At 38.7% G+C, this 13,766-nt stretch overlaps 1 long non-coding RNA gene across 1 annotated transcript; it reads right to left on the bottom strand.

Moving 5' to 3' along the window:
* Positions 1-1,278: 1,278 nt before the first annotated feature.
* Positions 1,279-4,015, bottom strand: LOC110881903. Its single transcript, XR_002559930.2, has 3 exons — positions 3,915-4,015; positions 2,645-2,723; positions 1,279-1,407 (listed from the first exon to the last, which is right to left on the bottom strand). It is a non-coding gene; the product is annotated as an uncharacterized LOC110881903 (long non-coding RNA).
* Positions 4,016-13,766: the final 9,751 nt, after the last annotated feature.

A 13,766-nucleotide genomic window follows, 5' to 3' on the forward strand; every position in this document is an offset into this window, starting at 1 on the left:
ATGATTCCTTGACCAGTCATAGTCGAAGGAAAAGTTGTCAAAAGCTCAAATAAAAGAAGATGAGGGTGGTTATAGAAAAAATCGGTGGGCGCCAACGAAGAAACAGTGATCTAATTATGGTATTAATTAGAAGGGTTTATGTTCCTATCATAGAGGTTAATCTTCTTTGAGGTATTTGAGCTCCGACCGGTAAATCAACCTGCAAAACAGAACACCGTTACTCGTTAAGAGGGGAATGTGGGGGTTTCCCTCTTAACCGGGCTCCGGCGTGAGAATAAGCGACTGCTTTGAGAATAATTAAGTGTAAGGAGTGAGAGCCAAGGGAATCGAATCCATAACCTGAGGAATGAAGGTCTCTATTTATAGCCGGAGAGGTGTAAGAGGTTGTGGGCTGATGGGCCTTGGGCCAGAAACGGACAACAACGAATATGCTCTTTGCCTCGCTGGCCTCGACTGCTTAGTGGCTTCTAGATGCTCGTCGGCGCTGGCGCACCTTGATTGGAGCCACGTGTCATTGTTGTCGGCCTTGTTGTCCTTCTGTCATCAGCAGACAAGTGGAGATCGTGGGACAGTTGTCCCCGTCTCTTGATTGGTGCCATGTAGGCGTCCTTGTGTACTTATCGTCAGAAGATCGTGGCGCACGATTGAACAGAGCCTGCTGGACGCTCATTGGCTCTTTTTACTGCCACTTGTACCCTGTGTACCTCTGTAGGTAACAGCGCGTCTTCCTATGGAGAGGATTTTGTTTGATGGCAACTAACCCGCGCGAGGCTAGTGTGCTCACTTATACCATTGTTTTTATGCTAAGTGTTGCTATCTGAGTTTATTATGTGCTCTTCCTCGCGCGGGGGTAAGTCATAATGTGATGTGAGCTGCGCGAGGTTGTTATTATCAAGTTGTTATGCTAAGGAGTATGGTCTCACGTGCAACCTGTTACGAGGTTTGCGCGACTTTTTGGGACCATACCCCTTCATGGATCATAGCTCAAAGATTTGCTGTTTGACGATTCACCAGTCTTATCTGCACTAAACACAATTTTGATCTTTGGAGATTCGTTGTTTTGTATGTGACAACTGTGTTCTATAATCATTGTGCAATGTAAAACAATGTTGGTTATCAATAAAACAATGTGCTTTGGTGTTATTATGTAAGACCCTAACACGTAATTAACAAAAGTCGCAGCGGAAGTTCATGCCATAAAATTTCTTTCACTATAAACCTTATGTCTTACTTGAAAGTTCACTTTTAAGATAACTCTTTTATATTGAATACATCAAACTAACTGAATTATAGAATAAATCATAACTTATGTATAACAAATTACATCCTTAGACAACCCCGTACAATCCTTCATGTGACTCAGTCCTCGATCTTTATTCCTTGATGATCCTCCGTGACCCGTACAACCTGCACTCACCACATATATTCATCACATTAGTACACAATACATAAACAAGATTCCATCTCGTACTCTTCCTATTGCATTATCATTCTATTTTTAAGCATTTCAACTGCGTATCCATATTCTGGTGAGGCTTCAATAATGTACCTGCATTACTTATCATTCACAAGGCACACTATTAATAACATATTACCCAACATATCTAAATCATGCACACATACATTTTTACATGTATACATACACATCTACATACGCACTTACCTTCCTACATCTCTACATACATGCATATACTCATACATACCTTCATATATACCAATTACATATCTGCATACACACATGCATTACTACGTCTCTACATACGTTCATATATACATACGTATCTTCATTTATACATAAAATACACATCTACGTACATACATGCTTTACTATACCTCTACTTACTTGCATACACTCATACGTACCTTCATATATACTTAAATACACATCTACATATGTACATACACTAATATGTACATGTCCAAGATCTTACATACCTCATATATATCCATACATGAATTACATGGTGCTTAGACTTGAGTTTGCAACTTATAAGTGTCGAGGAAACACTCGAAATCATGTTTAAAAGGCTTGCCATAACCCACGGATAATATACCGAAGCTTACGATGCATATATAACATAAATAACTAATTTTCAGCTTTTTGGACATGGGAAGGGCGTCGGCGACGGCCCTAGGGGGCGTCGGCGACGGCCCTTGCATTTGCCCGTAGCCCAAACCTCCGTAGACAGCAAGATAACCCGTCAGCAAAACTGACATTTCCAGAGGGCGTCGGCGACGGCCTCTCAAAAGTTGGTTTTTCCTGCTGTGTTGTTTCGTCGTTCGCGCGCACTAAAACTTGCATAACTTTCAACCCGTTTATCCGTTTAACCCCCCGTTTCTTCCTACATGCCTGTAAATTGGTTCCCTACCCTATGGACTCAAAATCCCACATCCGGGTTAAGGAAATTCTTAACTTATACGCTATCGGCTTATTATTCATTCATGGTTTATTCGACCCGTTCATGTTTTCATCAATCAACACTTTCGTTTTAACATCGAGACTGCATTTTGACCCGTTACATCTACTTAACAGAAATCATTGGTTTCATACCACACATCCGTATTGGTCCTCAATTAACTTACTTAACTAACTAGCACATAACTTTACATAAACAACTAAGAAGCGATTACGGAAATCACTTACCTTTTTGCGTCCGTTCCCTTGCCTCCTTTTGACCCTTTTGCATTTCTTGCTTGAGTACATTTCCACATGATCCTTATGCCTTCACATCACGCAATCACATTCTTGTTAGTATGCATGATTGTACACTTAATGATCATGTCGAATGCATGGTTCAAGTCTAACTTTCATTAGTCAAGTCTAACAAACATAAGACATATACCCAACATCACATTTCTTCCAACTCGTATAATTCCTTACATAATTGCATATAACACACATTGTTAAACACGCACCATATGACTTTATAGCATTGAAATTTGACAAGAGTCTAGCCATACTACTTATGCAAGGTTTGACTTCCAAAAGTCAACGACCCATCTTATGGACTTTCGACTTAACCTCATATATTCGTGTCATCATATTAAGCTATAACAATGGCATTATATACACTTCATATTCATGATGTAATATGCTTACAACCACATGATCAATCCATTACATACACACACATGCATATTACCAATACTACATATACTAAAGCTTTCGAGATCCCATACTAGACGACCATATTTGGGGTACATAACCAACATGATTTTACCATCCTTACTTGCTATACATTAACGCCAATTTCATTTCGTAACCTCAACTAAACCGTCGACTAAACACATAGTGTGTACCATACAATGTGAGTGAATAATGAAAGATACTAGTGCACATTTCTACCCAAACAAGACATCAATAAAACCTCCACATGGATTTGATCTTACACATGTTCCTTGTGTAAGCTTAATAACAATTTAATCATTTACACATTGTATGTATGTTCATCCACTACTTGCATACATTTTCACATAATATCGTCGTTTAGTCATTTCATCAAACACTTGGCGTGCGTACCACTATCTAAGCATAATGTATAACTATTTCATGCATTAATCTTCTACATTCATACATAGTTCATCAAATCCTTCTACTCACCATCATGTAATATTCACAATTAATCATCCAACATATCATCATCACATTTTATTCAATTCATCAAACCATAACTCGTTATACACCGATATTTCATCAATCTTTCAACAAGAATTGGACATAGATGGTGATTAAGTTATCATCATCACCATGACTAATGGGTTTTACTTCTAAACATCAAATTAACACAAACTATACATAACCTATGTTCTACTTGATGATTCTAACCCTTATACATCATCAATTTCATACTAATTCATGGATTAAAACATAACCCACTTCATACATGATCACCAATCTTAGTTTTGAGACATACCTTATGATCCCCTTGTGTTGGTGATCACTAATTCACGTTCGGTTGATAATTTGAGCTTCAATTCACCCTTCAATTTGATGAATATTGTTGAGTTAGGGTTTGGCTCCTTTAGGGAGCTCTGGAACGATCCAGAACACACACACACGAAAATGTGTGTGGTGTGTGTTGATATTTTGTTTTAGTTAGTGACCAAGTTTCATCCTATCCACTTTAACCCCTCAAGTTTACTTCCATCACATTTTTGGCACTACTTTTCTCCTTTGATAGTTTTTACCATGCACTTAACTAGGTTGAATAGCCTAGTTATTTATTTCACGATATATCATATAAGGACATATAGCGAATATAAACATTCGAGTTTTTGGGGCGTTACATATTATATGTGTTTTGATGTTATTATGTGTGTATTTGTGTTTGGTGATTTTTCAATTTAATTAGATTCCAATTTGAAGCTCTTAATCGCTTTTTGGAAGGTTATACGCGCACTGATGCATAAATATAACCAGTTTAACGCAACAAACACTCCGAAATAGTGAAATAGGCTTAACATACCGTAAATAACCTCCACATAACTTAGAAATAACTTTTGGATGGTTTGGTGTGTTGAAATCAAGTTTGTTCTATCACAGGGACTATTTGTATCAAACTGCGAAACTATACCGATTTGTATAGTAACGAACATTCCGGAACTTGATCATAAGTTAAACATACCCTAAATATCCTTTACATAGCTTAGAAATAGTCTTTGAGGGGTTCGGTATGCTAAAATAAACTTTATTAATCAATAGGGACTAAAAGCGTCAAAAAGTGCACAACTTTGCATTTTCGCGCATATCTTACGTTCTGAATATATCCGGACATCCAAAAATTTATGTAAGAGTTAAAATATTTTATTTTAGTGATTGGCATAAGAAAATTCCATTCGTCGCTTGATTTGGATCGTTTTTGCGTTCGTTACGACTTCATCGTAATTAAGCGAATAACGCAACCGTACGACCGAACGAACCGACATCTGAGATATTTTTGAGCATGTTTTGAGTTCCCTATACTTTAACTTCATTTTAGAGCCTTGAAATGAGGTTAGCGGGGCTTAAACGTGTCAAAAATGGGCCAAATTGCATGTTTCTCAAGTTCAGGGACTAAACTGCAATTTCTGTATAGTTATGCCAGGCGGGCCGCGTGAGTTATTGTGTTGGGCTACGCGGGCCGCATGAGAGGCCCAATACAGGAAAACTGGTTTTTAGAAACAGCAGCTGGTTTCCAGTGTTTTTGGACATGTTTTAAATCAATCTATGGGCCAATTTTGATGGTTTTCAAGTGCCCATGGTATTCAAATACCATGTGCCCACTTGTACGGCTTAGATCGAAGCTCAATCTTCGAGAAACAATCCTAACGGCTCTTGAATTCCTATAAATACCCATCTCCTTTCACTTGCAAAACCCACAATGATCTGATTTTGGCTCTCTAAGTTGAAGTTTATGCTTCATATCTTAGAGTAAATTAGATCATAGCTTGCGGGGACCTTTTGTAAGTATTCTTTCGTTCTTTTCATTCGTTTTTATCGTTAAAGTCAAACTGCGTTTGACTTTCTGCTTTGACCAGTTTATGGTCAACGCGAAGTTCGCTTGTACTTCATAACGTGAGCGTAATCACGATGGTTATAGTTCCTAGTGACTATACCTACTGATTACCACGTTATTTAGGCTCAGTGACGAGTCGTAGTTTCGGCCAAAATGCGTATTCTCGCGTATTTTGTAACCAAACTACTCTGTGGGTATCAAAACCGTTTGTTTTGATATCAAAACCTGTTTTCTAACTTAACTAAACATGATCTAGCATGTTTAGCTCGTCACTTTTTAGATTAGTGCTTGTGTAGAGTCGTAAGTCAAGCGGACTAAACACCCGCTTAGACTTTCGAACATGACCCGTTTGGTCGATCTTTAGGATCCGACCAAACATGGTTAGTGACCATAGTAGCATAGGGAATAACCTTCCGAGGTTATACCTTATGGTCACTTAGGTTTAATTAGTCGCATGATAGGTAGTTTATATGCCCTTGGTAAATGACCAAAATGCCCTTTTCTTACATAATTGGTAAATAAGCATATGTAACATAAACTTTTGTCATGTAACTGATTATGTAACATATTTAAACATGTAGAGGCATATAATACTTGTCATATGACTAGTTAGACGTCTCAAACGCGCATTTGCGCGCACGACGCGTTAAAGTAGCGTAAGCTACCTTAATGGGTCACAATGGGTTGAAAGCACTTAGGTTAAGTTTCATTTTAGGATGTAGGCTTTGTTAAACCATATCACATGAGTTCCAACACTCATTTGGTTTACAAGACCTCATTCTATCCGACCGTCCGATTTAGGCGTCTATTGTTTGACTAGTGATTCGATTACTAGGTGCTGCTTGATTTCTCTGGTTTGCTTGAGTTTGTTGAAGTTCTATTGATTGAGGATACTTTGCACTTCATATGAGTACACAGTTCCCCTATTTTACTGTTTTCAATTGTTTTGGGGTGATTCATATGTACAAAATGATTTCAAGGTTTAAATAATGGTTTTTCAAAAACAATTAAGATGGTTTATACAAAACTAATAACGATTTCAATAAAGTGAACAAAACTTATTGGTTGTAGTTACATAACAAATGACATTCATTAGCATTGATCAAGCCGACCAGTATTAGGTTATGGTACCATAGGATCTGACAAATCCCGTTATCTTACTACACCCATGGTTATGTGTGGGGGTTGTGGGTAGCTACTGAATCTGATGTTAGTTAACTTACCCTTTGGTTGTTTGTTAAGCGAGAAGCGAGATAGTCTAGTCAAAAGGTTTGAATGTTGTTAGAGAGACGACCATAAATAGTTTTTCACAAATTAAAACGAGGATGATTTAAACGATTTTAAAACGAGTTAACGATTTTGAAACGATTTGAACAAGTTAAACAAATTGGATAAACGATTGGTTTTTGGTTAGTGTTAGATAACCGGACGGGTGTAATGTGATGAAAGCATGGTGGATACGCCGCTGGTACTTCCTATATATAAGTGTTTTCATCATTACATACTGTGGCGTTATTTAGTTTACTTGGGTAAACGATTTTGAAACGATGTCACACAACAATGTTTTTCTAAAAGATATAAACCATATGAGTTTTTAACGAGTTTTTACAAGATGTTTTACAGGTTGATTTACTAAAACAAATGTTTTGGGGTTAAGAATCATGGCTACGAGATTTTACAAACTATAACCCACTTGATTTGAGTTGGTTAAATATGTTGCAATACACTTTTTTAAAACAAGGTTTGTATTTTGACTCTTGTAGTCTAATAAAGTACTGCAACATATAAACGAGCCATGATTCCAATAATCTTATAAAACCTATGTACTCGCCAACATTTCTTTGCTGACTTTGTTTTTACATATGTTTCAGGTGTTGTTGCTTGATTAATTTCTAGGATGCATGCGTCACATAGGATCTGGACGAGGCCTTAGTGACATAATAACAATGATAGTCGTTTTGTAACTTGTTTGTTCTATGTTAAGACAATGTTGATGTTTAATAATATTCAATAAAACGAAAATATTTTTGTATCCATGGTTGTGAAACAATGATTCTGTTGCAACACTCCCCGACGTTTCCGCCACGGTTTGTTGTCCTACGTGGTCGGGGTGTGACAGAAGAAGTTGGTATCAGAGCCAATGGTTATAGGGAATTAGGTTATTAGTAATGCTTTGACCTAGACTATAACTTTTAGGACCCCCAACACAAGTAAACCTTGCGTTTAGATTTTAAAACAATACCGTCACCTACCCTTAGGTGATAACCACAATGAGAACGCTAAGTTCGAATCCGCTTTGAAAACTAATCATTTGTTCTAGGATTATTGATTACTAGGTTTTGAACCCTTTGTTATATGGTTTTGAACCCTTTAAGTTTTCAAAATCTCATCAAAGTTTGGGTCTAAATAGTGTGAACACGTGCAAACTGGAAGAGTAAGCGCTTGTACCCTGAGTTTTCTATCTAAGGCTAGAGTGTTCGTACAAATCCACATAATCGGACTAGTCACTCTTACCTGGGAACTCTTGGGGTGAGTGTTCACTTATAGGCGAGCATGTCTTCGGCGACACACTATATTGACCCATTTACTTTGATTAGTCGCTGCGTGTCGTTTGTTTGTTCGAGGTAACAAACAAATGATCGCCTTTCTTGTGTTTTGTCGGTATTTTCAATACCTCTTTTGCTTTTCAACCTCACTCGATTCTCCTGTTTCCTTGTTAGACAATGCCTCCTCGACGTGAAGCACAATCTTTCACTATTGAAGAAATCGCAGCCCTGGTCTCTCAGCAAGTGGCTGCTGTGCTTCCCGGCATTGTGACCCAAGTCCACGAGATATACAACAATAATAACAACAACAATGCACCGTGTAACTTCAAGAACTTCAATTCTGCTAAGCCTCTAAAGTTTTCTGGGTCGCAAGGAGCAATTGCGCTCCTGCAGTGGTTTGAGAGTATCGAGAGCACATTCAGACATGTGTAGTGTCCGAATGCGTGTAAGGTTGAATTTGCTTCAAGTGTGTTTGAGAAGCGAGCGCTTACCTGGTGGAATGGTGTTATGCGCGATAGGGGTGCCGAAGTGGCATTGGCACAAACATGGGAAGAGCTTCGGGCTCTCATGATGAAAGAGTTTTGTCCCCGTCACGAAATTCGGGCTTTGGAGCGTTTGACGATTTAAAGCAAGATGGGGCTGAACACCGTGCGTACACGGATCGTTTTGAGGAACTCAGTCTGTTGTGTCCCACTATGGTTACCCCTCTGGAGAAAGTAATCGAGAGATATATCGATGGTTTGCCGATTCCATTCAGGATATTGTGACCGACGTTAATCCTACTACCGTCCGTCACACAATCGAGGTGTCGGCTACCCTGACTGAATCTCAAGTCAGGTGTAACAACTGTCACGAAAATCGATAATTAGGATGATAATTAGGCAATAAGAAAACCCTAATTGAAACACCCAAGTAATTCCGCATAAACCCTAAAATTTTCATAACAATCGGAATCAGGATCAGGGCCCCTAAAACTCAGGGGTGGTAAAACCTAGTTGGTAATATCTTAACAGTTTTACGTGGGAGTTAAGTTTTCAGTCGAAACCAACTCACCCAAGCTACCTGTACACGAACACACCCTATGCTAGACTAGGGTCTCTCGCGCCACGCGCAAGGAAATCCTTCGCGTGGCGCGAGGGAGCGCATTTTTCAGATATAAATAGGGGATGTTGGCACTTGAAATTCTGTGAAAATTCGACGTCCAAATTCCGTTTATACACGGAGATATCGTCTGAATACTACACAACCACACACTAAACTCGAAGTGCTGCCGCAATCAGGGTAATAACTCGATCGCTATTACGATTCAACGTCCGATCGATTATAACTATCCAACGATTGTCCGGGTGCTGCTCAAATTGAGCTTGTACTTTGATTATTCGTCGTGATTTCGACTTGAATATTAGAGTGCTGTTCGAATTCGGACTATGCTCTGTTATTCGTTGTGAATCCGATTGAATTATCGAGTATTGCACTGATTAATCGTTGTGAGGGTTTAATCTCGTGAATTGACGTAACTGCTGTATTAGTTACTAACCTGCCTGTGTGTGCATTGTGTTAAATTAGGTTTAATCAAGGCTAATCAGTAGGCTTATATATTGCTCGTTAATCTGCAATGTGAGTCATTCTTCTTTTTAAACTGTTTTCTCACAGTTTGTGAGTAAGTATTACAAAACTCCAAGTTATTTTCAAAGGTTATAATTACAGGGATTAAGTCTATGTAAACACCAAATTACAGCCGGTATGTGGGGTTTTGTATACATTACTTATTTCCCGTCACACTTGGACAAACGGGTGGCCAAGGGGTGATCTGACCACAGTCACAGACACCATTGGACAAATGGGCTAGCCAGTGGTTGGTCGAGTGACAAATACTGTGGGTAGTTGGTTTGATATCAGAAACATTGTAATTCCCCTTAATACTGTAATTTATAACTAAACGGGTCGTTTTAGAAAACAGAATGATTCACTCAGTATGTCAGCCCTGACAAAACCTTTTTCAAACATGTTTCAGGTGATCTGTGTGATCCAGGAAAAGTGCAGTAAAGCACTACAAGCTCAGAGAAGTGGCTCATTGTGAATAAATAAATAAAACATGTTTTGGCAAATAATGATTTCTGTGTGAAATCAACGTATTGTAAATTATGGAATTTTATATTAAACGAGAAATTTTACGGTGAAAAGATCCTGTAATAAAAGACTTCTGCTGCCGCATAAATTAAATACCACGGGTACCACTGGACTGCTCGCGGCTCCCGATTCCGTCCAGGGTGGGTCGGGGGTCGTGACAGAAGGTGGTATCAGAGCTAATAATTAATAACTATTGAGCCACTGATCGAGCCACTGATTCAAGCCTATTACGGAATTAAGTATTTGACAAAATACTTAATCCTACTAGTTATCATTCTGTGATTATTTGTTGTATTAACTGATTATTTGTTAGTTACAGTATGGGTAAACAAAAGCTGTCTACTATCTACCACAAAATAGATATTGCATCTTCTTCTAAAAACCCAGTAAACCTAGAAGAAGGAATCTTTGTCCGCAAGGCAAACTATGAGAATCCTCTTTCCCCAGAGAAAAGGGATTCGATACTTAAAAAGAGTCAGGAGAAAAAGAAACCCCGAACCAAGAGAGTTAGGTTTAACCCAGAAGTCCAAGAGTTGGGTAATAGTACACCTTGGGAAGATAAAATAGACAAGAAATGGGCAAATCTCTATATGCTAGCTACTGTAGCAGAAAATGCCAACCTCTAAATATCCGATAAGTTGGGTCTAGTAAAAGAAATCACTATCCAGTAAATAAATAAAGTCCTAGTGTATTTATTTCTGTTGTCCTTTGTATAAATTAGTATGCAATAAAACTTCAGTGTTTGTTTGTTAAACTTTGTTCCAAAGTTTTAACATTGCATTCTTGTATTTTGCATATATACTATGCAGCATGAATGAGATATCGGAAGCATTCCAGAATCTCAACTTATATCCAGTGCCTATTGAAGTCTCTCACGACTTCACTGGTTACATTGCTGACATAGAAGAACCTGTGGAATTCAAAGCTCCACCGCTGGAAAAAGCCAAACCTAAAAAGAAGAGAAGATACGTAGGGTGGAGGAAAGTACGCCGTAGGAAACCAGCCACTAGGAGACTTCCTAAAATAGAAAATCCTGTGAGCATGAACAAGGGAAAGGAAATAGAAACTGGAGAAAGTTCGAAACCACCAGAAAAGGAAATAGGAATAGATCTTAAGCAAAAGGGAATAGAAATTGACGAAAGCTCTAAACAGTCTGAGGAAATCACGTTCCAGGACGAAATAGACCGCCTACTGGATAATTGTGATGTTCTAGAGCCTATCAACGATAATCTTTTCTCTTATCCTGCTACAGCCCAATTCCCACTAAATCTAGGACCAGCTATTCCAGACCCACTAGTTCACACCAGACCATTAGGCCAAATGGAGGAATGGTGGACTAATGACTGGCAATTCCAAAATATAGTTAATAGTCCCTATAGTTTTCTCCCACAGTTTGATCCAGAACCTATCCCTAATCCGCCAATGAGCTATGAAAATTTAGCTGAGTTACGTCAGTTTGGTGAAGAACTGATAGGCACTGGGAATAGGATCCGGGAAATGGGGGAGCAGATCTCTTGGAAGTACGACGAGAGGGAGCGTCGTTACTAAAACTGCCAGTGGACCAAAAGATAGGAAGGGCTGGAAAAAGTTTGTCTGTATTATAACTAATATAGTAAAACTGATTCTGTAAAATGGGCAATAAAACCTTGTAAGATATGGTGTGTACGGAGGCATATACAATAACAAAATGAAAGTCGAGAAATCGACAATTTAGGTTATGTTTGTATGTTGTAGTAATTTATGTATTCATCTGTGCTAAATTGTTATTAATAAGTTAGACACTAATAAATTCCTACTAATTAGCAGATGGAAAACGCTAACAATGAACCAATTAATGAAGTAAATCAATCTGAGCAAGAACCGGAAGATCAATATATAACCCGACAAGATATTGAGCACTTTATCGCCCAAGGGATAGCCAATGCTATTCCAGAAATTGTGGCTGCTGTTCAGAAACCTGCCGAACCACAATTAATTCCTAGTAAACGTATTCCAGAAGATAACGGCAGTAACAGCATAAATGGAGGCGGCAATCATGACGATCATGATCCGCAACAGGCCCCACTCCCTAAGAGAATAAAAGCTGCAACGCCTGGTTGCACTTACAAAGAATTTCTTGCCTGTAAACCCGCAGAATTTGCAGGTAATGAAGGGGAAACTGCAACACTGCGTTGGTTAGAGAAAACCGAGGCAGTAATTGCAATAAGCAAATGTGCCGAAGAGGATCAAGTGATGTATGCATCAAATCTGTTCAAAGAAGGAGCACTCGAATGGTGGAACACGGTCCTCCAGGCAAAAGGAAGAAGGGTAGCCTATGCAATGAATTGGGAAGAATTTAAGAGTCTTGTCGAAAGAAAATTCTGTCCCGAATACGAGAAGGAACAAATGGCAAACAAGTTCCTGAGTCATCGTATGTTAGGTGTAGACTGTCGAGGATATACTTCGACATTCTTTGAATACGCAAGGGTGGTGCCAACCCTGGCTTCGCCAGAACCGGTACTCATTTCCCGTTACATCTGGGGGTTAATTAGTGAAATCCGAAACATCGTTAAAGCTGCGAGACCTCGTACCATTGACGATGCGGTAGAATTAGCTAACACCCTAACGGATGAATTGGTACGCACAAGAGAGGAAGATCGTAAGAAGGAAATAGCTCAGAAGATTACCCAAGAGTTTCGTATGGGTAATATCAAGAAAAGAGGAACAGGGCAATCCTCATCACCTCCTTTCTGCAGAAATTGCAAAAAGAAGCATTATGGACAATGCAATATAGTTTGCAATTTTTGCAAGGCAAAAGGACATCGTGAAGAAGACTGCAGGAAGAAAACAAGAATTTGTTATAACTGCAGAGAAAGGGGACATTTTCAATCCGAATGTCCTAAGCTAGCTAAACCAGTAGATAACAAAGCTAAACCAGCTAAAGGAGCAACCAAGAAGAATGTACGTGCTTTCCAGCTGACCACTCAAGAAGCCGAACTTATTCCAGATGTGATAGCTGGTATGTTCCTAGTACATGACGTATTTGCAAAAGTATTATTTGACTCTGGTGCGAACCAAAGTTTTATTAATACTTCGTTTTGTCAAGCTCTTAAGTTACCTTTAACCACTCTTAGGCAGATTTTTACGGTTGAAACGGCAGAAGGAAATTCTGTGAACATAGATAAAATTTTGCAAGAAGGAAAAATAGAACTATTAGGCCATAAGTTTTCTGCAAATCTGTTACCAATGAATTTAGCTGGATTCGATGTGGTACTAGGAATGGATTGGTTAGTAGCCAACCATGCTCGAATCCTATGTGATAAGAATGCCGTAGAAATTCAAACCCCCACAGGAGAAGTAATTTTGATTACTGGAGATAAACCTCGAAAGCCATTGAAATTCATATCAGTAATGAAATTGGCTAGTTATTCGAGAAAGCAGGAAATGGTGTATATGATTTCAGTAATCATTAACACTAAAGATAAGGAACTTCAGGATATTCCAATAGTCTCAGAATACCCAGACGTTTTTCCAGAAGAATTACCTGGATTACCACCTGATAGAGAAGTAGAGTTTAGAATTCATTTAATTCCAGGTACTGCACCAATAGCCAAAA

This window comes from Helianthus annuus, chromosome 10, assembly GCF_002127325.2.
Source record: "Helianthus annuus cultivar XRQ/B chromosome 10, HanXRQr2.0-SUNRISE, whole genome shotgun sequence".
NCBI lineage: Eukaryota > Viridiplantae > Streptophyta > Magnoliopsida > Asterales > Asteraceae > Helianthus > Helianthus annuus.